The sequence below is a fragment of the Anastrepha obliqua genome, unplaced genomic scaffold, assembly GCF_027943255.1.
Source record: "Anastrepha obliqua isolate idAnaObli1 unplaced genomic scaffold, idAnaObli1_1.0 ptg000165l, whole genome shotgun sequence".
Taxonomy (NCBI): domain Eukaryota; kingdom Metazoa; phylum Arthropoda; class Insecta; order Diptera; family Tephritidae; genus Anastrepha; species Anastrepha obliqua.
The window spans coordinates 85,001-92,500 of record NW_026562251.1 but is presented as its reverse complement, the minus strand read 5'-3'; the positions used below and the strand labels follow the sequence as shown (position 1 = coordinate 92,500).

Genomic DNA, 7,500 nt, shown 5'->3' with positions numbered 1-7,500 from the left:
ATCATAATAAATACCACCACTGTATTATTGTTGAACTAAGACATTCGCAACTTAATAAAAATGTTTAGAGTTAAATATATTTGATATATATTATTGAAAGAAAATCAATTTATATATTATTAATATTATTTAATTTTACTCTTTCAATTAATATATGCAAAAAAAAATTGACATTTGTTATAAATAAAAATAAATAAAAAAATACTCTAAGCGGTGGATCACTTGGCTCATGGGTCGATGAAGAACGCAGCAAACTGTGCGTCATCGTGTGAACTGCAGGACACATGAACATCGACATTTTGAACGCATATCGCAGTCCATGCTGTTATGTACATTAAATTCAATTTTAAAGTACTGCTTGGACTACATATGGTTGAGGGTTGTAAGACTATGCTAAATAAGTTGCTTATTCTTTTATAAAAATAATTGAATTTAAGCAAATGTGTATATTATTGGATTTTAAATAATTCATAATATTAATAGCAAAAAAAATAAAGATATATAATGAATTTTATTTATTATATATTCTTTAAAAAAAAAATCCTCTCAAATAAAATGAAATGATGAAAATATTGAATCTAAGTATTCTTTACAAAAAATTTTCATATTATTTATATATATATATATAAAATAATAATTTATATATGTAATTAAAAGGAGGAATGTCTAGCATAAAAATTAAATTTTTTATTCTAGGATTGCCTCATTTTACATTATTATTATTTTTATATATTTACAATATATAAAAGGAGAAAAGAAAAATAGAGATGAAAAGATGATATAATTTTTTTTATTAAATTGTGAGAAGATAAAAAAAGAATATTAAAACAACCTCAACTCATATGGGATTACCCCCTGAATTTAAGCATATTAATGAGGGGAGGAAAAGAAACTAACAAGGATTTTCTTAGTAGCGGCGAGCGAAAAGAAAATAGTTCAGCACTAAGTCACTTTGTCTATATGTCAAATGTGAGATGCAGTGTATGGAATATCTTAATATCTAGTATGAGAAATTAACGATTTAAGTCCTTCTTAAATGAGGCCATTTACCCATAGAGGGTGCCAGGCCCGTATAACGTTAATGATTACTAGAAAGATATTTCCAAAGAGTCGTGTTGCTTGATAGTGCAGCACTAAGTGGGTGGTAAACTCCATCTAAAACTAAATATAACCATGAGACCGATAGTAAACAAGTACCGTGAGGGAAAGTTGAAAAGAACTCTGAATAGAGAGTTAAATAGTACGTGAAACTGCTTAGAGGTTAAGCCCGATGAACCTGAATATCCATTATGAAAAATTCATCATTAAATAATTAAAAAAATAATGTGCATTTTTTTCATATAAGGACATTGTAATCTATTAACATAATAAAGTATTTATCAAAAGATCATTGGTGATATTAAGTTTATTTAAATTAATTTGCTTTTTAAGCATATTAACATAAAATAAATACTAATGATTTGATAAAGTGTTGATAGATTTTATTATATATAATGCTAAAATTCATTTTTTGAATTTTACAAAAAATTTAATATCTATGATATTAATATTTATTTGTATGCATTTATATGATTAACAATGCGAAAGATTCAGGATACCTTCGGGACCCGTCTTGAAACACGGACCAAGGAGTCTAACATATGTGCAAGTCATTGAGTTATATTAAACTTAATGGCATAATTAACTTAACTTAAATATAATGGGATTAATTTTTAGTCTATTTTTTAATAAATAGTCAATTAATTCAATCCCGGGGCGTTCCATATAGTTATGTATAATGATAATTTATTATTATTTATACCTCTAACTGGAGCGTACCTTGAGCATATATGCTGTGACCCGAAAGATGGTGAACTATACTTGATCAGGTTGAAGTCAGGGGAAACCCTGATGGAAGACCGAAACAGTTCTGACGTGCAAATCGATTGTCAGAATTGAGTATAGGGGCGAAAGACCAATCGAACCATCTAGTAGCTGGTTCCCTCCGAAGTTTCCCTCAGGATAGCTGGTGCATTTAAAAATTATATAAAATAATCTTATCTGGTAAAGCGAATGATTAGAGGCCTTAGGGTCGAAACGATTTTAACCTATTCTCAAACTTTAAATGGGTAAGAACCTCACCTTTCTTGATATGAAGGTTGAGGTTATGATATAATGTGCCCAGTGGGCCACTTTTGGTAAGCAGAACTGGCGCTGTGGGATGAACCAAACGTAATGTTACGGTGCCTAAATTAACAACTCATGCAGATACCATGAAAGGCGTTGGTTGCTTAAAACAGCAGGACGGTGGACATGGAAGTCGTAATCCGCTAAGGAGTGTGTAACAACTCACCTGCCGAAGCAACTAGCCCTTAAAATGGATGGCGCTTAAGTTGTATACCTATACATTACCGCTAAAGTAGATGATTTATAAAACAATTTCGATTGATTTATAAATTTTGAAACTTTAGTGAGTAGGAGGGTACAATAGTGTGCTTAGAAGTGTTTGGCGTAAGCCTGCATGGAGCCGCTATTGGTACAGATCTTGGTGGTAGTAGCAAATAATCGAATGAGACCTTGGAGGACTGAAGTGGAGAAGGGTTTCGTGTGAACAGTGGTTGATCACGAGTTAGTCGGTCCTAAGTTCAAGGCGAAAGCCGAAAATTTTCAAGTTTTTAATAAAAAAAAATATTAATAAAAATATATTTAAAAATAATTAAAATACTTGAATTATTTTGAACGAAAGGGAATACGGTTCCAATTCCGTAACCTGTTGAGTATCCGTTTGTTATTAAAAATGGGCCTTGTGCTCATCCTGGCAACAGGAACGACCATAAAGAAGCCGTCGAGAGATATCGGAAGAGTTTTCTTTTCTGTTTTATAGTCGTACTACCATGGAAGTCTTTCGAAGAGAGATATGGTAGATGGACTAGAAGAGCATGACATTTACTGTTGTGTCGATATTTTCTCCTCGGACCTTGAAAATTTATGGTGGGGTCACGCAAACTTCTCAACAGGCCGTACCAATATCCGCAGCTGGTCTCCAAGGTGAAGAGTCTCTAGTCGATAGAATAATGTAGGTAAGGGAAGTCGGCAAATTAGATCCGTAACTTCGGGATAAGGATTGGCTCTGAAGATTGAGATAGTCGGGCTTGATTGGGAAGCAATACCATGGTTTATGTACTCGTTCTGGGTAAATAGAGAATTACGATTCTTGTTCCCCGGATAGTAGTTACGTAGCCAATTGTGGAACTTTCTTGCTAAAATTTTTAAGGAATTATATCATTCGATATATATTCCTTTTAAATTATAACGATTATCAATTAACAATCAATTCAGAACTGGCACGGACTTGGGGAATCCGACTGTCTAATTAAAACAAAGCATTGTGATGGCCCTAACGGGTGTTGACACAATGTGATTTCTGCCCAGTGCTCTGAATGTCAAAGTGAAGAAATTCAAGTAAGCGCGGGTAAACGGCGGGAGTAACTATGACTCTCTTAAGGTAGCCAAATGCCTCGTCATCTAATTAGTGACGCGCATGAATGGATTAACGAGATTCCTACTGTCCCTATCTACTATCTAGCGAAACCACAGCCAAGGGAACGGGCTTGGAATAATTAGCGGGGAAAGAAGACCCTGTTGAGCTTGACTCTAGTCTGGCAGTGTAAGGAGACATAAGAGGTGTAGCATAAGTGGGAGATATTATAATTTCGGTTATTTTATCAACAATGAAATAGCGGTACAGTGTTTACAATTTATTGCGCTAGTGAGTGCCGTTGTCCGAGTGACGCTACTTTGTAGTAGCTGTACAGTGTTTACGAATAATTGAAAGTGCCGTACGGTAGTGTTGTTGGACACTCCAGTGAGTGCCAATATACTCCGTGCTATAGACACAGAGTGCGTGTTTGTGAGTGCTGCTAGATACAGCGTTGGAAATTTTCCATTAAGTTGTTTACAACTTTTGCGGGCGTGCCGCTATTTTTCGGCGTGGTGCTTTTGCGCGTAGCTGTACCATAGCGGTACGTTGTTTACGAGCAATTGCTCAAGTGACTAAGGTTGTGCTAGTGACGCCACTGTTCGCGTGGCTGTACATTGTGTACAAGTGTGTTGTGTTGGTATATTGTGGGACGCTCAAGCGAGTGCCGCTATACCAAGTTGTTTACAACTTTTGTGTGCCGCTAATTTCTGGCGTGGCTTTTGGCGCGTGCCGTTAATCCTTGGCGTCGGTGTAGTGTCGCGCTGTTATTTTTTCGGCGTGGGTTCGTTGAGTGCGTGTACACTAGGTAGTCGTGCCGCTATATTGCCATATTTGGCAACAGTAAAAAGGGCGTCCTCTTTTGTGCGTGGGTACAGTACTGCGCCAAGGTTGAATACCTTGTGCAGGTGCTACGACCAAAGCGTGTTGTGTTTTTTGCCTGCGGTCGAGCTCGGCGTTAGCTCCACCTTGGTCGACCCGTCCTTGTTCGGGGAACAGTGTTCTGTCCGGCAAGGCATTGGTGGTGGCCTTTGCCAAACCTTTGGTTGGCGCTGTGGGCTACGCCCTCGCGCTTTGCTTTGGCTCGCCGATAGGTGCAGCCGCTGTGTGCGTGCCTGTGCGGGATTCACTCCTGCCGTGCAGTAGTTGCCGTCGCCCAAAAGGGACCCAGTTTTTGTTGTTGCTCGGGAGGCCTTTATACGGCGAACTCGGCAACCTTAGTGGTGGAGAGTTGGGCAATGCCCAAATCAGAAGGGTTGAGGAAGAGGGCGAACACCTCTCTTCCAAGCGGGTCGGCGGTGCCATCGTCGGCAATGGACGAGACGACGTCCGGAGAGGAGGAGGTGATCTTGCGGTCTCCTCCCCGTTCTAAGAAGAAGACCGCTGGAGGTGCAGCGGTTCCGGTGGAGAAGGTATCTTCAAAGGTACCTGAAAAGGTGAGTGGAAGCGAGGGTGGTTCCGAAAGCGGAAAGATTGGGAGTGGGCGCAAGGGGCGGAAGACGGGGGAAAAATTAGGTCCCGCAGGGAAGCGTTTGGAGGAAATCCGTGGGGAATTGGGTGCTTCCCTGAAAGGTTTGGGTGCGATCGGTGGGGATGCCGAACGCAAGAAAGTTGCGGTGCAGTTTATGGGGCGCTTCAAGTCCATTGTGACGGCCTTTAGTGGAGCCGTCATAGACATGGACGGCGTCCCGAAAAGTGTTGCAAAAGACCTCCTGGGGTACTCCTTGGAGTTCGAGGAACTCTTTGTGGAAATGGTGGGGGAGATAGCCCATCTTCGTGGGCAACTAGAAGCCACGAAGATTACCAGGGAGGAAGCACCTCGGAGGACGGCTGGAGCTGCGCTGGCTGGTGCAGCGTCGATGCCGGCACCTCAGGCGCCTGCGCCTGTGTTGCCTGCGTTGCCGGTGCCCAAGCCAGTTGAGACCTGGTCGGTCGTAGTAAGGGGTAAAACCCCCACTACTTCCAAGGAGGTGATCAAGAAAGTTGTAAAGGAGGTTGGGCCTTCCATGGGGGTTAGGGTGCACGAGGTGCGCCCGTTGAAGGATGGAGGTGCGATTATTCGCACCCCATCCGTTGCCGAGAGGGATAACTTGGCAAAAAATGCCAAGTTTTCCGAAGTGGGGCTCGATGTGAGCATACGTCGGAAGCTGGGGCCTAGGGTTGTGGTCCAGGGGGTTCACACGGAGATCTCCCCTGAGGATTTCATGGGAGAGTTGTTCCGGTTGAACCTCAAGGAGTTCAGCCCTGGGTGCCGTGAGAAGGATGTGAGGATGATCAGCCGTCCTTGGAAGGTCAGCCCCGATGGGGTGACGAATGTTGTCCTTGAGGGAACGGACATGCTAATGTCCGCCCTCCTGGAAGCAGGTCGTTGCTACATAAAGTGGTTTTCCTTCCGGGTACGGCCAGACCAACTGACGCCCGGCTGCTTCCGATGCATGGGGTTTGATCACAGGGTGGCAGAATGCAGAGCCAAGAAGGATGTCTGCCGTAGGTGCGGGCAAGAAGGACACAGGAGTGCAGGTTGTGGCAATGCCCCGCATTGTCGCAACTGTGCATTTAAGGGCAAGCCAGCCGGACATCTAATGATGTCCACTGTCTGCCCGGTGTACTGTGCCATTGTTGCCCGTGCGAACGCTAGACATTGATGGTTGAGCTATATCAACTGAACTGTCAGGGGTCATATGCCGTGATGTGTGAATTGGGGGCGTGTATGTCGGAGGGGGGCTGCGGCATTGCTTTGCTCCAGGAACCATACTCCACCAATGGGGTGGTGAGAGGCCTTCCTGGGGGCTTCAGGGTCTTTACGGACCTTGGAGTCAAGGCCGCAGTAGCTGTGTGTGAGCCAAGCTACTCTTGTGTAGTAGTTGACTCATCACAGTGGGGAGTATGTGTGTGTGTCGAGGGGGAATTCGGCAGAATGAATGTTGTCAGCTTGTACTGCAAGTCTGACGAGCCTCTAGAGCCCTACTTAAGATACATTGATGCGGTGCTACTACTTGAGAGTAGCATTCCTGCCATCGTGTGTCTTGACGCGAATGCTACCTCCCCGATGTGGTTCAGCAAGGTATCCAGGCATACTGCTGGATATCGGAGCCACACTCGGGGTGAGGTTATGAGCGAGTGGGTTGTGGCGAATAACCTTCTTGTAGCAAACGAACCAAGCGTATGGTATACGTTTGAGGGGCCTAGAGGTGTGAGTGACATTGACGTGACGCTCATGAATGACGCAGCAGCGGGTAGGTTCGAGTGTAAATGGAGTGTTAGGGGGGGTTGGGGAATTAGTGACCATAATTTAATACAAATTATGGTTACTCCCCGTACCCCGCAGCTAGAAGGGGGGAGTCCATTGAGGCGATGGCGTACCTCGTGTACCGACTGGAACCGATATGGACATACTGTTAGGGAAGCGGTATTGGATATACCGCTTAGGGAGTTTGAGGAATTGGGGGTTGACGAGCAAATTGCTCGTCTATATGAATGTGTCTGGGGTGTGAATGACTTATTGTTTAGGAAAGCTAGGGCTGTGAGAATGAAAGGTGTGAAATGGTGGACGAGTGAGTTAAATTCAAAGAGGAGGTCTGTCCGACGCTTGAGGCGTTTGTTTCAACGCGGCAGGCGGACCAATTCGGAGAATCTGTCTCAGCTCAAGTATCAATTTAGCGTAGGGATGAAAGAGTATAAGAAGATGCTTGTGAGAGTGAAGGAGGAAGAGTGGAGGAGATTTGTGGGGGAAAATAGGGACGACCCTTGGGGACAGGTCTATAGGATCTGTCGGGGTCGTCGAAATGAGATGGCTAGCTCTCTTCGCGTAGGTGATACTGTATTATCGACGTGGAGAGAGTGTGCCAATGTTCTGTTAGGCGAGTTTTTTCCCAGGGCTGAGGTTCAGGTTCCTCCTGCACAAGAGGTGCCTGTCCCTCCAATAGAAGCTGAGGAGTTGGATTATGCATTTGGCCTGGTCAGGTCTAAAAGGTCTCCAGGTTTCGATGGTTTGAACGGAGAGATGTGCAAATGCTTGTGGAAGTTCATTCCGGAATATTTGG

General features: G+C 43.3%; 1 pseudogene; it reads left to right on the top strand.

The window, feature by feature from the left end:
- Positions 1 to 202: 202 nt before the first annotated feature.
- On the top strand, positions 203 to 383 carry LOC129252216 (5.8S ribosomal RNA; annotated as a pseudogene).
- Positions 384 to 7,500: the final 7,117 nt, after the last annotated feature.